The 16,141-nt window shown below is 37.6% G+C and overlaps 1 pseudogene; it reads right to left on the bottom strand.

The window, feature by feature from the left end:
- Positions 1-419: 419 nt before the first annotated feature.
- LOC101432056 (ribulose-phosphate 3-epimerase-like) overlaps positions 420-16,141 on the bottom strand; it is a 115,193-nt pseudogene continuing 99,471 nt past the window's right edge.

Below are 16,141 nucleotides of genomic sequence, written 5' to 3' on the forward strand. Positions count from 1 at the left end.
AAGTGACTCACAGATTTCATTTGGCCTCTTTCTCTCTCTGCCATTTTCCCTCCTGCAGATCTGCAAAATAGCTCCTTTGGATAGCTTTTTGCCCTTTCTCCATTGTATTTGTAAGAAAGTTGAGCTCTGCCTACTTACTTTGATGCCATCTTCTCACAAGTCCCATATATTTACTCTTGATAAAAATCAAGCTTCCCAGAAAAAAGCAGCATATTGGGTATTTACCACACTAAGCTTTAAATTCCTTCATTAAAAATGAAGTTATACATACCAGTTCCTAATCTCTTAGAATGTTCTGCACAATAGATTTTAGTCAGTGGAATGAAAAGCAGCACAGCTTCTATTGCAATATGATCTGGTAGACAACGTCTAGTTTTCCAGTAAAAAGGGAGATTTCATGAGCAGAAACATTGGGTACTTTAGGGTTTCCTTGATGAAGAAAATGTTTCTGAGAAAACATTCCTTAACAGGTTGATCACAGATCTGGGGTTCACATTCCTTATAACGGCACTTCCAGAAACAATCATATTAGCTACTTCCTCTGCACATTTATGGACCTCTGTGTGCAAGGATGAGAACTGGGTCCTCGACAAGTTACTCTTTGGCTTTATATCTTCCATAAATTTCTGTCCTCCAAACCTAGGTTCCCCTGTCCTAAACAAGGCCATAGCTATCTGGTTAGACCATGGTGCTAAATACTCAACTGTAATTCTTGGTTTGATGGTTTGATGGCCAGGCCAACCCTCATCCAATTCTCCCAAATGTTTTAAATCAAAGCTCCTGGATGTTCAGTAGCCTTGAGATGAAGGGGATATTGATTGGCTCCTGCTACAGCCATTGTTTTAACCCACTGCTCTGACCTGGACACCATCATGTGATATTAAAGAAAGGGTTGTAGACTAGATGCTTTCAGAGGCTTTCAACCACAGAGTGACCAATGGTGATATGAGAAACGAAATGCAAAAAAACTGACTTCCCTAAAGAGCAGGGTGCCTGATCATTACATGCAGGTGCAGATAATCAGTCCTGGAGTCCAGCATCTGGAATTGACCAGGTCACAGTTGAGGATAGTCAGAACAATCTTGCAACCAGACTAAATTATTTTTAAAATAAGTAATAATCATTGCATGTAACTGAATATAGAATTAGTTTCAAAGAATTAAATGGATAATGACCTAAAACATGTATAATTCTAAATGTTATCTTCTTCCTACTGTCAATTGGCTATCAATATTTATAAATTTCCACATTTCACACACACAATTTTTTTCCTTTCAAAACCTCAGAAAGCAGGTTGTATCATACAGTAGATGATATAAAAGGACTACATTATAGTTTAATAGGAATAATTGTGTTTTCTTTCCTAGTGGAACATAAAATGATGTGTCTCACAATCAGTGCTTCTTGACTTTAATGAAATACAGGAATATGATTTGTTTCTGTGGGCCACTGACTTGATTGGTTGTATGACATCTACACCTGAAAATTGTTCAAACCACACATTGGTATAATATAACCAAATATTGGTAGACTGATTTTTTTTCTTTTTGTGCCAGACCTTTAATGAAACCTTTTTTTCCCCTGAAGTCATAGATCATCACAGAGATACCAGAACAAGAACTTCAGTGACCACACTGAACAAGGAATGCACACTTTGTAAAAAATTATTTTTAAAAGCCACAAATAGACATCTCCAGCTCTCCTTAAGGGAAAACCATCAATCAGTAAGGAAACAGAGGACTTGAACAACACTATAAATCAATTAGAACTACCAGACCTATATAAAACAACCCACCCAACAACGGCAGAATACACATTCTCAAATACACATGGTAGATACTCCTAGATAGATCATATGTTAGGCAACAAAACAAGTCTTAATAAATTTTGTAAGACTGAAATCAAAAAGTATCTTTTCCAATCACAAAGGAATACAACTAGAAATCAATATCAAAAGAAAAACTTAAAAAATCACAAATATGAGGAAACAGAAACAATACATTCCTAAAACAACCAGTGGGTCAAAGAAAACCTCACAAGGAATAGTAGAAAACACCTTGAGACAAACAAAAGCACAATACACCAAAACTTATGGGATGCAGTAAAAATAATAGTGAGGGAACATTGTAGTTGTAAATGCCTACTTTAAGAAAAATGGAAGTTCTCAAATTAATAACTTAACTGTACATCTTAAACAATTAGAAAAAGAAGAGTAAACTAAATGCAAAGTCAGCAAATCATAGGAAATAATAGAGATTAGAACATAGCTAAATGCAATAGAGGATAGAAAAACAATAGATAAAATAAATGGAACAAAAAGCGGATCTTTGAGAAGATGAATAAAATGGGAAAAATTTTGTTTAGATTGATGAAGGAAAAAAAGAAAGAAAAAGAAAGAAAAATGGGGATATTACTACTAATTTTATGAAAACTAAAAGACTCTAAAATAATACTATAACAAATTTAATGCCCAAAATTTAGATATACTATATAAATGGGCAAATTCCTATAAACACACAAATTATCTACACTGACTCAAGAATTAATAGAATATCCTAACAGACCAAGAAGGAATTGAATCAGTAATCAAAACTCATCCTCAAAAAGAAACTCAGAACCAAATGGATCTACTGGTGAATTCTACCAAACTTTTAATGAAGAATTAACACCAATCTTTCTCAACTCTTCAAAAAGTTGAAGACACAGAAACAATATTTAATTCATTCAAGGAGACCAGCATTATACCTATGTCTAAGCCAGACAAAGACACTATAATAAAAGAAAATTGCAGACCAATACCCCTTATAAACAAAGATGCAAAAATCTTCAACATAATACTGCCAAACAAATTTGGCAGCAAATTTAAAAGGATTATACACCATGACCAAGTGGTATTTATTCTTGGAATGCAAGGGTGGCTTAAGATGCAAAGTCGAGCAATGTAACACAGCCCATTAATACAATGAAAGATAAAAACCACATAATCATCTCAACTGATGCAGAAAATGCATGTGACAAAATCTAAAATCTTTGCATGATATAAAAAGAAAAACTTCAATAATCTAGGAATACAAGGGAACTTCTTCAACATGATAAAGGCCATATATTTTAAAACTTACAGCTAAACAGCATACTCAGTGGAAAAAGATTGAAACTTTTCCCTTTAAGATCAGGAACACAAAAAGAATGCCCATTTTACCACTTCTATTCAATATGATATGATAAGTTCTAATCAGTGCAATTAGGCAAGAAAAAGAAGTTTTTAAAAATCCAAATTGGAAAGGAAGAAGGAAAATTATCTCTTTTACAGATGTTGTGATAATACATGTAGAAAATGCTAAAGAATCCACACTCTCCCAAAAAATTGTTCAAATAAAATGAATTCAGCATACAAAAGTTTCAGGATACAAAATCAACATGCAAAAATCAGTTGTAACACTACACTAGCTATCAACAATCCAGAAAGGAAATGAAAAACACAATTCCATTTATAACAAACACCAAAAAGAATAAAATTAATTTAACCAAGGTGATTAAAGACTAGTGCACTGAAAACTACAAAACATTGCTGAAATAAATTAAAAAGCCAAATAAATAAAAATACATCCCATGTTCATGGATTGGCTGACTTAATATTGTTAAGATGTCAACAATACCCAAAGCAAGCTACAGACTTAAATATGATTCCTATAGAAATCCCAAAGATGTTTGTAGCAGAAATTGAAAATCCCATTGTAGCATTCATGGAATTTCAAGGCACCCTGTCTAGGCAATCTTGCAAATGAAGAACAAAATGGGAGAACTCAGACATCCCAAGTACAAAACTTCCTACAATGGTACAGTAATCAAAACAATGTGGAACTGACATGAGTATAGAAATAAAGACCAGTGAAATAGAATAGGGCACCCAGAAATATTCCCTCACATATATAACAAATTGATTTTCAACAAGAGTGCCAAAACCATTCACCAGGTAAAAAAGAGTCTTTTCAAAAAATGTTGCTGGGAAAAATGTATATCCATATACAGAAGAATGAAGTCGGATACATGCCATATATCATATACAAAAAGTAACACAAACTGAACCAAATGCATACATTTAAGAGCTATATAAAACTCAGAAGAAAAGAGAAGGAAAAATCTTCATAACTTTGTACTTAGCAATACTTTCTTAAACATAATATCAAAAGCACAGGCAACCAAAGAAAAATAGATTAATTGGACTACATCAAAATTAAAAACTTGTACAACTAATGACCCTATTAAGGGAACAAAAAGAGACTCAGATAATGGGAGAAAAGATTTATAAATTATAGATCTGATAAGGTTTAAATATTCTGAATATACAGCAAACTCCTACAACTCAACAACAATCAACCAAATATCTCAATTAACAAATGAGGCAAAGAATTCAAAGAGACATTTCTTTAAGGAAAAGATACAAATGGCCAATGGCTACATGTAAAGATTCTCAATATCATTAGTCATTAGGGATAAACCACAATTATGATACCACTAGAATGACTACTATCCACACACACTCACATCCATATGGAAAATTACAATGTTGATGAGGATGTGGATATATGGAAACCCTAGTACATTACTGGTGGGAATGTTAAATGGGACAGCCACTATGAAAAACAGTTTGGAGTTTCCTCAAAATGCAGAACTTAGCTTCACCATATGACCTGACAACTGCACTCCTAAGTATATATACAAAAGTGAAAGTAGGGACTCAAACACATACTTGTATGCCAATGTTCTTAAAAGCATTATCCACAATAGCCAAAGGCAGAAGAGTCCAAAGTGTCCATAAAAAAAGAAATGGGTAAACAAAATGTGGTATAGCCATACAATGGAATATTATTCAGCTATAAAGTGGTAAAATCCTGATACATACTATAACATAATAAATCAAATCTTGAAAACATTATGCTAAATGAAATAAGTCAGAGACCAAAGGACAAATATTTCCTGATTCCACTTATATTTGGTACCTAAAATAGGCTGATGCATAGAGATAGATAGTAGAATAGAGGTTACCAGGGGCAGGGAGGGGGAAAATGGGTAGTTATTGCTTAATGCTACCAAGAGTATTTGTTTGTTTTGATGAAAGGTTCTGGAACTAGATAGTGGTGATGTTTACACATTATTGTAAATGTGCTTAATGCCACTGAATGGTATACTTAAAAATGATTAAAACGGTAAATTTTATGTTATGTGTATTTTACCCCAATAAAAATGAATTAAGGAAAAAGTGCAAATTGGCACAAGATGAGGACAAGAGAGCTAGATTATACAGAGAGACGTACACTTATGATTCACGACAAATTACATCGCTGAAGAACAACTGGAGCATAAGTAAGTAAATGAAATAATTTGATTTAGGTTTATATTATCCATTTAAAATGTAATTAATTGTTCAAATTTATGTAAAGCGAGGACAAGAAAAATTTCTAAAGGTAGGAAAAATTATAGGAACTGGGTTTAATAAAGAGGACTCTAGTGGCAGTAAAGAGAAAATCTGGGAATGGATAGGGTTCTACAGGGAACGCAATTTGTTAAGATATACAGGAATAGTGTGCAGGTGCCCCAAACTCAGGCGCTAAGAGGCTGCGTGCCCCTGAGATACTACTGAAAATTAACTCAGCATTGGCACTCCGATGTATGCTGGGCCACTTCTATTTCTTGCATATCGTAGGTAACTGGGCAGAGAGCCAGAACTTCCGGATATTCTGGAGAAGCCAGAGGGTATATCCCTGCAAAGGCCAAGGTTAATTCTCCAAGAAGCAATGGGTTCACTCATCTATCACCTCCTATCATCGCAGCAGGGTCCCTCTGTGAAGGCAAGGAATATTTGTTCCTCCTTTGGGGCAAATGTTTCTGAATTTCCAGCTTTGGGCAGCCATCTCCATGCAGGTGATATCTTCCATTTTTTACTCACATTTACGGGACTTGTATCCTTTTATTTCACTCCAAATAGCCATTATCCTTTTGACAAGTACATAGCAACCTATTACAAAATCCCAGGGAAGACGTGATAAGGATCTAGACCAAGACAGTGGTCTAGGGAAGCAGCATTGATTTAACTGGGAAAGAAAAAAATGAAAAAAAAAAGTTTGCAAACTGGCCATGATTTGGATGCAAGGTAGGAAAAGAAGGTATTAAATACCGTTGTATGTCACCTTAAAAATCCCCATGCTTAGGCTTGTCAAAGTGTTAGAACACTCAAATAGCACTAAATAACTTGACATTGTTAAACCACAAAAGGGCATCAGTTCACAAAACTCAATTCAAGAGCGGCAGATAAGAGCAAGGGAAATAGGAACATAAACAAAAGCTATCTACCGAAACCATAAAACTAAGATCTGAACATTTTAGGCTAGATCTGCAATCTAAGAAAAAGAAATAAAAACGTACAATTTTTCCCTTACAAGATTTCAGCATTAGAACACGGGTGCACCTACTACCACCATGAATCATAGCTACCCGGGACTGATGCTACTTTACCGTCCCCTAGGAGAAGTCCACTATATCATTACAGTGATCCATGCCCAGCTAATGGCTAAGCATTGTCTTAGGTATAAAACACAAACATGTCCCAAAGCCAAGACTTAGCAGCCTTACCAGTAGGTGGGTTTTCTTTTCCTCTTAGAAAGGAGGTTTGCTGAATAGTACAAACACTTCTTGAAAGACAGAGGGCCAAGGAAGCAAAGACCTTCTCTCCTTTCAACCACAGGGATGTATCTGGATGTTAAGTGAGATGAGAGTTTGCACATGACCAACTCAATTCCCCTTTATGAGGCTGGCGTACCCATCTCCCAGTGCCTGTGAGTATCATGGCTAAAGGCTCACAATTGCCCCTCCTCTGGATAACAGCCCTCGGCCAATACCTTGCCCAGGCCCCAACCTCAAGGGAAAGATAGCTTACCATTTAACTTAGGCTCCACGGTCCACTGAGGACCAGAATAAGGTTAGGTTTTATTTGACATCACCTCCTTTCTTGACCCTTTTCCCTTCCCTAAACTGCTTCCCTCACTTCGCTGAAGATATCTGCTTCCTGAAAAGCACTCCTGCAATAAGCCACATGCACCCCAATCCTTGTCTCAGGATCTGCTTCTAGGAAACCTGACCTAAGACAAATGGCTTAGAAATGATGTGACCAGGTTCAAATAAAAACGGACACCTGCAATTTTTAGCAAGAAAAGAGAATACCATCTGATAATAGTATTCATAATACTAACAAACTGCAGAAAAAAGTGACGTTTATAGTTTATTAAGGCTCAAGATAACGAGATGGTCTGACAGAGAGGAGCATGTAGTAATTACCTGTGACAACTGCAACACCATATCAGCAAAGCAAACTAACCATTACATGTGCTTTCCTTTGAAATTGTATCGACAATATCCCACACTTGTAGCTCATCATTATATTTGTATGTCACTATGTATGTAGTCTTGAAAAAAGCTTCCTTAATCTCTTTGATCCTCAGTTTCCCTATCAATACAATGAGTTTAAGAATGCCTTCTTCTTAACAATCATCACGTTTATCAGATGAGAGGCTGGTGGAACGCAATTAGCATAGTACTTGGCTACCTCCAAATATTAATTTCCTTCCACTTTCCTACCTTGTCACCATCAATTAATATTTCTTTCTAAAGCACTGGCTGTATTGTCCTTTAATCAACACTAAGATTTGATCGAAGTTTATTCCTTTATCATTGCTCAAGGTGACATGATTAGTATGACGAGTGTTTCCCATGCTCTTGAAAACAGAATATGAAACATTTATGAGATTAGCTCAGTTACTGTAGTGGACTGGTTTGCTGTTTGGAAGAGTCACTTTCTATTTCTGGCATTTAATGATAAGACTGTCTCCCAGCCATACAAGTAGTAGGTACCTGGTCCATTGGCTCCAATCAGATTCATGTCCTGAGAATGTAAGACTTGAGTAGAGTGATCTCAGGTTGGAAAATATTTGCCATTTCATCAGTGTCCTGAAGATGGTCATTAGCTTCCATTCCCTTGATTGCACTCCTGAATCCAGCTCTTCTCTGAGGGGTCTTTGATTTTCCAATCCACACAATATTTCAATAAATTGCTTGCATTGCTGGTAACCAGAGCCAGTTTCTGTTGCCTGATACCAAAGGACTCTATCTACAGTGACTCTGTCAAATAAAATATCAAGTAATTTTTTAAAAAGTCTTAAAAGGTATGCTTTTAACTTCCCATTCTAAAGCAGAAAGGTCTAAAGAAAAGGCAAATGAAGAGTAAGATTAATATCATGATTATTCATAAATAGATATGCTTGTCTGATGTAAGGATCACTTCCCAGCACTGGGGTCAATGGATTACATATCTTAATTAAACATATTTTACACTGGAAATAGATTACACATGTCAAAAAATTTCAGACACCCCTATATGCCACTTTTCTGTTCCATTTTTGTGTTTCATAATACAAGTCCTTGCTGAAATTGACAAACGAAATAAATTAACAGACATTAGCATTCCTACCATTCAGGTTGGAAACCTAAATATTAATAACATTCAAATGTTTAAAAAGTCATTGTAGGGTATAAGAGTATATCCCAGAGCTTCTGATTACAGATGGATTCCTACCAAACTAAAAATGCACCATTCCACAGGGTATGACCTGTTGTCTCTTATTAATCTGCCAGATTAGAAGTAATCTAGTGGCAAGACATGCTGCGTAAGTGTCAGAAAGTTAAGAGAAGCATCTCTTCTAAATATGCCCTCCACCCAACTCACCCTTGTTGGAAACACACTGGCTCAACCCTAGACTATGAATAAATATACTTAGTCTAGACAGGCCCAAAGAGGCCCAGGGCCTCTATGGAACTTTTACTGTAAGGACTGCAGTGAGCTGCTGATTCAGGGAACCACAGAAGGGTCACAGTACTCTAGAGACCAAGTACAGGTTGCTGTGGTGCTATGACATTCTCAGTATACTGCACTTCAGGTTTTGCGTGTGTTTTTTTTTTAATTTTTAAAATACTTTAGATTACATAAAAGTTATATAAAAAATATAGGCGAGGGAAGCAGATTTGGCTCAACGGATAGAGCATCTGCCTACCACATGGGAGGTCTAGGGTTCAAACCCAGGGCCTCCTGACCTATGTGATGAGCTGGCCCATGTGCAGTGCTGATGTGCCCAAGGAGTGCTGTGCCATGCATGGGTGTTCTCTGTGTAGGGGAGCCCCACATGCAAGAAGTGTGCCCCGGAAGGAGAGCCGCCCAGTGGGAAAAAAGTGCAGCCTGCCCAGGAGTGGTACGGCACACACGGACACACGGACAGCAGCAAGATGATGCAACAAAAAGAGAGACAGATTCCCAGTGCTGCTGACAAGAATACAAGCAGACACAGAAGAACACACAGCAAATGGACACAGAAAGCAAACAAAGTGGGGGGGAGGGGCGGGGCAGGGAAGGAGAGAGAAATAAAAATAAAAATAAATAAATCTTTAAAAATATATATATAGGCAATTCCCATATGCCCCACTCCCTTCCCCTCCCATACTTTCCCACATTGACAACATCTTTCATTTTTGTGGTACATTTGTTATGATTGATGAACACATATTGGAGCATTGCCACTAAGTGTGGATTATAGTTTACCTTGTAGTTTATACTCTGTCCCATGCAATTTTGTAAGTTATGACAAAACATACAACGGCTGTATCTATCATTCAGGGCAAATCCAATGTCTTGAAATTGCCCCCATGTTATACCTGTTTTGCCCTCTCTCTCCCCTCAGAACATCTGGTGGCCACTGCCTCCACATCAAGAAAAAAGTTCCTCCATTGCTAGAATCACAATAACTCTATAGTAGAATAACAGTAAGTCTACTCTAGTCCATCAGTAAGTCACTAAGTACTTCAAGTTCTTCCCATCCTACCCTCTCATCACTCAGAGAAGTTGTTTCATTTCATTCCATTGTAAACTTATTTATTCAATGAACAAAATATTAATTGCCTGTCAGCTATGTTCAAGACTCCCTGGAAGACGCAGCAAATAAAACGATGAACAAAACCAACAAAATTCCACTCATATTTGGTGCGAGGGATGGGCAACAAACAGGTAAATAAATAAATCAACTGAACAATTTCAGAAAGTATGAAGAAAATAAGAAAGGTAAATTGGGGAGAGGGAATGGTTTAGTATGGAGAGAGGATGATGAAAATTGGTTTTAGGGGTAGAGAATCCTTTCAGGAGGTGTAATCTTCTCATCCTATTAGGATGTCAAAGAATTCTACAAATTAACAAATTTGGAGAGAAAAGCAGAGGCCACCAAAGCACAACCATGTTGTATGGTTATTTTTGTCCATGTGTCCCACTAGCCTATATCCACCTGAAACACACAAACACAAGATGTTTTCATGTTTTCTTGTTGTTTTTGTTGCTGTTGTTGTTTCTTAGATCTCAAATCTTGAATGCCACACATTTTGTCCTGGCTGTGGTATGTTTGTAAAAGTTAAAAATAAAATGACTTGGATATCTGAACGCTTTGTTCCTTGAGTAGAAAGCATTCTCTCTCTCTCTCTCGTTTTTTTTTCTTTTTTTTATCCCTTTTGGCATATTGATTACTCATTAATCCAGCAAAACAAAGGATTAATTAATCTCCATGGTTCAATGAAGAATAAATTAGCACAGTTTAAAACAGGCTTGATCCAATATTACAAATTGGAGGAAATGTTCCACACACTCTCTCTCCATTCAGTTCTCCAAACTTAATCTCTAGAGAATGGCGTCCATCGAAGACTGAATTTAGTTTGCATGATATTTTGTAGTCAGACTCTTCCTTTAGAATCCAGTCCCTAGAATATACTCATTGCTTTTCCCAAGCCCCACTTTAATTATTTCCAAACACAGAAATAGCGCCAATTTTTAAAGTGCTTTAGGCATACACTGATCTAAAACAACTTTTAGCTAGGTAGGAAACAATTTTAATAGCCAATTTTTCCAAAGTGAAGCTAATTCAGCAGCCATATTCAGACATTCCGACATTTTCATAATTGTCTGATTCTTTCCCCAACACAAGAAAAGTATCACTTAGATACCAAACTCCCCCTTCCCTACTTCTGTGACCTTCTGGAAATCCCTCCACCTCCCTGAAGATCAGCCTCCTCACGTGGAGAATGCGGGGTCTTGAGCAGAAGAAATGTAAGTCATTGGCAAATCTCAAACAGTATGCCTTGATAATTCAGCTGACCATTTCTGCTCACATAGTTAAAATGACATTACCTTTCGATTCTGTACTTAGAGACCAGGTACCTTTGACGAGCTAAAACTTTCAAGGAGCCAAGCTGGGAATGAATCTTGAGGAAGGCAAATGGAAGCATGGCTGTTGCTGGTGATGAAGAACCACTCACGGTTCTCCAGGGAAGAGACCCAACAACCATCCTGGGCCATGCCCGGAGTCACAGAGACCAAAAGGAAGAATAATGCTCTTCTAAAAGGGTAACCTATCTATGTTTTTTGTCTGGTTCCAGACAAACCTGGGATCAGAACCTGCACTGTGAGTCTCAGGGAAGATTCCACTTCTCTAAAATGGAGGCTCAACTCCATACCTTCCTCCTTGGATTTCTGTGAGGAGTAAATGAAATAATGGTTGGAAAGCACTTAGCCTAATATCTCTTATTTTTAGCAGTTTCTATAAACATCTCTGACCCTCAGAGAGAAAAGAACTGGTCTTTGGGCTTACCTAAACATCTTTTTTGGAAACACTAAATCATTCCAACAGCAAATCAAAAGAATGGCTCAGAAGGTAACCATTTATTCCCTTCAAATTAAAGTCAAATATTTTGTTTTATTTAAAGAAACAAAACAAAGGTACGAAGGTCCTATGTCTGCTTTCAGCTGAGCATTTGTGTGAATGCGATGATAGCCAAGCTCCATAAATCTGACAGCTCTTTTCAAACCCAATCGGCAGATTTTACGCACCACACTTCAAGACCACCATTTGGGATACAAATGACATACAGATACTGCAGCAGTAAAATTTAGAAAACTACTCTGAGGCCCGCAAAACACCGGAAACCCACGCCAATACCCAGGCTCCATGCCTAGAACACACACACACTTTATGTTTGTCATTGGTCCTGCTGGGCAGGCAAGCCACTGCCTTCTGATCTAATCAACTTCAGGATGACGTGAAGCCCACAGATGTGTCAGAGCAATAGGAGAAAGAGATTCAGAACAAGGGGGAAACCCGTCTCTCTAGGACATCTCCCTCCCGGCCAGTCGCTAAGCTTCAATGGGAGGTATAAATATTTCATTCACTCTTTTGTACTACATTTCTCCCATGATTTATCTTTCCGATTGTTTACTTTTAAAAGTGCATTAATGCCCTCTTTTTTAACAGCATCTCCTTTAACTGCCTGCCTCCCTTACTTAATGGGCCTAGCGGGATCGAAATCCTAAGGAGAATCTGTGTCTGCTCTGCATAACATCACAGGCGACCAAAATATCGACTCATTTATTTTCATTTTGTGGAAGTGTACCTTCCCTCAGGAGAGCTGCTCTCCAGGATGTTTTCCGCCTTGTGTTTTCCTTCAGGCTTGATATTTGAGAGGGAACGAGGTCACTTCTGCAGATGTGGCATGAAGAGACGATAAGGCACTGTGCTCTCTCTTTCCTTTGGCATCTAAAGGAAGCAGTAGGAGAAGTTCAGGGATAGGCTGAGAGTGGTAGAGTAAAGGCAGGAAGAGGAGAGCACTTGTGAACCTGCCAGAAGCAGCTCAGGGGCCACAGAGTGGTTTGCTTCTGCCTCAGGATCTAGGGATTGGGCAGTGGCTTCAAGAATGTAGCGCGGACAGGATCAGTCAACGTGGTCCCCTTCAATAACTGATGTTTTCCTTTGCAACTTGAAGGAAAAGGAAAACAAAATTCCCAAGTTCAAGTAGGGTGGAATAACTGCAACGTGTGCTTAACCATGATCCCTGTTTGGTGATTTCCACTTTCTAGAGATCAGCATACTTAACAATTAGATGCGGGCCAGGAAACAAGGGATAAAAAATACATTAGTTGAATCTTACAATGAAATAAACAACATGTTTTTTCTTAACCTCCAGACACCTTTTCAGATGAATTAGCTCTACATTCAAAACAATGAGTTCACTTGCTCATCCAGAAAAATAGCACGTTAAATACATTATTTCCCCTTTGGTTCTAGACTTTCTTAGACACTCTTGAGTGATCCTGATCTCCCAAATACAAGTTGAGCTGGAACTTATGAAGTACAAATGCCCCAGAAGATCATGAAATTTTTCTCATTCAGTTAAGGTTCCAGTGAAGGCAGCCCGTGGTCAATCCTCCCTCAAGTCCATTCTGTGCCCTCCTCGTCTTCCATCAAAGGGGTTGACTCGCTGCTCAATCTGTTTCCCAGGTATCCAAGTCGGCAGGCTTTCACCTAAGGTGCCATCTGGCTGGAGAATGGAGAGCAAGGAGAAGGGTAAAATGGGTTAGCCCCCTTTCTTCTCCATCAGAAAGAAATTTCTCTGTAGTTTCAACTTGAATCTGAATGGGGTTCCAGCAGCAGGACTTCTTCCATTTGCCCTCCAGCCTAAGAGTGATGGTGGCTTCTGCTGTAGAAAAGTCAACCCTCACTTGTCTCACAGTGCTGCTTTTGAATTCTCATACCTGTCACCATCTGTGAAACCAATTCCTTGCACCAACTTCCTTTCCTTTTCAATACTTAGCATGGACTCTGAATTCCTGACTGGGCCCTAGCTGATAGAACTCTACAGAAACCTCTAGACTATTAATTTTTTTTCTTTAATTCATTCAACATTTATTGAGCACCTACATATGGCAGGTACTCTTTTAGCTGATTTAGCAGTGAACAAGAAGAGCAGTATTTCTGTTTTTATGGAACTTCCTTCCTAAGTTGCATGAAGATGCACAATAAACAAACATGTACAATAACAGATGGGGGTAAATTTAAGGGAGAGAATTAAACTTTGGAGGTCTGAGAATGAGAGACTGAGTGCTAGCAGGACCTGGGGAGTCAGTGATGGTGTGAGAGGGAAAGACAGAATGCTATTTGAGATTGGGGAGTCAGTGAAAGCCGCCCTGAGAAGGTAACCATTGGAGCTGAGATGTGAAGGATAAGATGGGGCAAGCTTGGTCAAGCAGAGAAGAAAGAGTATTCCAGGCAGACACAGAGAAAGTTGAGCAGGAAAGAGTTTGGAATAACTGAGCAACACTGAGATGAGGAAGGAGAAGCTCATAGGAATATATATGTAATGCATACACATAATGTGTATATCATTAATACATATGTTTGTGATTTATATTAATATACATTATAATACATTATTTACTCTATATAGTATACATAGTATGTTGATATATAATATGTAATGTATTTACATCTTTATCCCATTGGTTCTGCTTCTCTAGGAACCATCTGATGTCTGGAGACATTCTTTTTTATAATTTTAATTTTTATTGGTTTGTTTGTTTATTTATTTAGGTACCAGGACTGGGGAATAAACCTGGGACCCAGTATGTGGGAAGATGGCGGTCAACCACTGAGCCACATTGGCTCCTCTGAGTTGGTTTTCTGTTTGTTGACTTGTTGTTTGTTTCTCGTTCGTTTGTTCTTAGGAGGAACAGGCACCGATCCTGGGACCTCCCACGCGGGAAGCAGGCACTCAACTGCTTGAGCCACAGCTGCTCTCTAGGACAACATTATTTGCTATTAAAAAGGTGAGAGTAGGCACTGTACAAAATGTGCACAGGAAAAGCCTGTTGTCTTTAAGAATTTGATCTTCAAGGTGGATGGCTTGCTGGAAATATGGGGTAAGTTGGAGCAGTAATGAAAGAAGAAAATGTGACTGACACTCATCTTAAACAATGAGCTGTAACTGCTGTCTGTTGCAATACTTTTAGAAAAGAGCTAGAACATAGTTTCACTATAAAATGATATGTGGATCAATATTTAGATGATCATAGAGAGTGCAACCTTCCATGCATATGTCAATCATTTGCTGGAAGTAACTACCGCCTGCTAATGCAGGGGAAAGGGATTCATATGTACTGAGTGAATAATCCATGCCAGACAATAGGAGAGTTTTTCTTGCACTTGCTTTTTTCAATTAAGCCTCAGAAAAACCTTGTTTGCTCAGATGGAATAATGGAGGTTCAAAAAGGCTCCATAAGTTTCCCTAGCTCTCAAAGTTTATAGATGCAAATTCATCATTTAAATCCATTTATGCATTACTCTAACATCCATATACTTTTCCGTCAATGCCTTGCTTCTTCACAGAATGCATTCCTCAGTGACAAGTTTCAGAGTCATCATACTTTTTTATTAAAATCATTAAAGATAATAGGAATAAATTAAGCAATGAATTGGAATACACAATTTGTTTTGCACTCATCTTTTGAGGAAAGGCAGAGTAAAAGGTAAATATATCTTGTTCTGTCCTTTCAAATTTTTGGAAAAGAATAAATATTGAATGAGAAATGTAAATGTAACACTGGGCTTAAAGACTCAGTATAAATTCAAATGAGATACTTAAGGAATTCAAGTGTTGCTTTTTAAAAAATATTTTCATAGCCCACTCTGTACTCTGTCCTATACTTTTTTTTTTGCCTTTATAAAGCAATCCTTGAAGATTGGTATTGTTCAGCCTATCCAAAGACATCAACTGATTTCCTGTTGAAATGGTCTATAGAAAATTGGTCCATACAATTGAGGGCAATAGAAAAATTGGCAGAAATAGTAGATACACAATCTTTCCAATTACTACAGCTGAACTACAGTCCTATCACAATTCAATATCTGTAGAGTGTTCTATGTAAAAATCCTAAGAGGAAACAGAATTGAATAGGACATGGTCCTATGCTTGGGTGGCTTATAATCTATTTATCCCTTAACTTTTTGATCTGGGAAGAATAGCAAGAACTCTTTCCACAAAGTGACTTTCAGCACATTTTATTGGGGCATAAAATTCCCTCAGTTTGTCATATCATGTAATGTCATTTTTCCATCATCCTCAACTTATTCAGGAGCTATGCTTTTTTAAAAAATTTGTTAAGCAAGTAATGAAAGTTGAGGGTTTGCAATAAAAGAATATCATGGATAATATGTTCTTAGTGCAATCATTT

This window comes from Dasypus novemcinctus, chromosome 31 (assembly GCF_030445035.2).
Source record: "Dasypus novemcinctus isolate mDasNov1 chromosome 31, mDasNov1.1.hap2, whole genome shotgun sequence".
In the NCBI taxonomy this organism is placed as follows: Eukaryota; Metazoa; Chordata; class Mammalia; order Cingulata; family Dasypodidae; genus Dasypus; species Dasypus novemcinctus.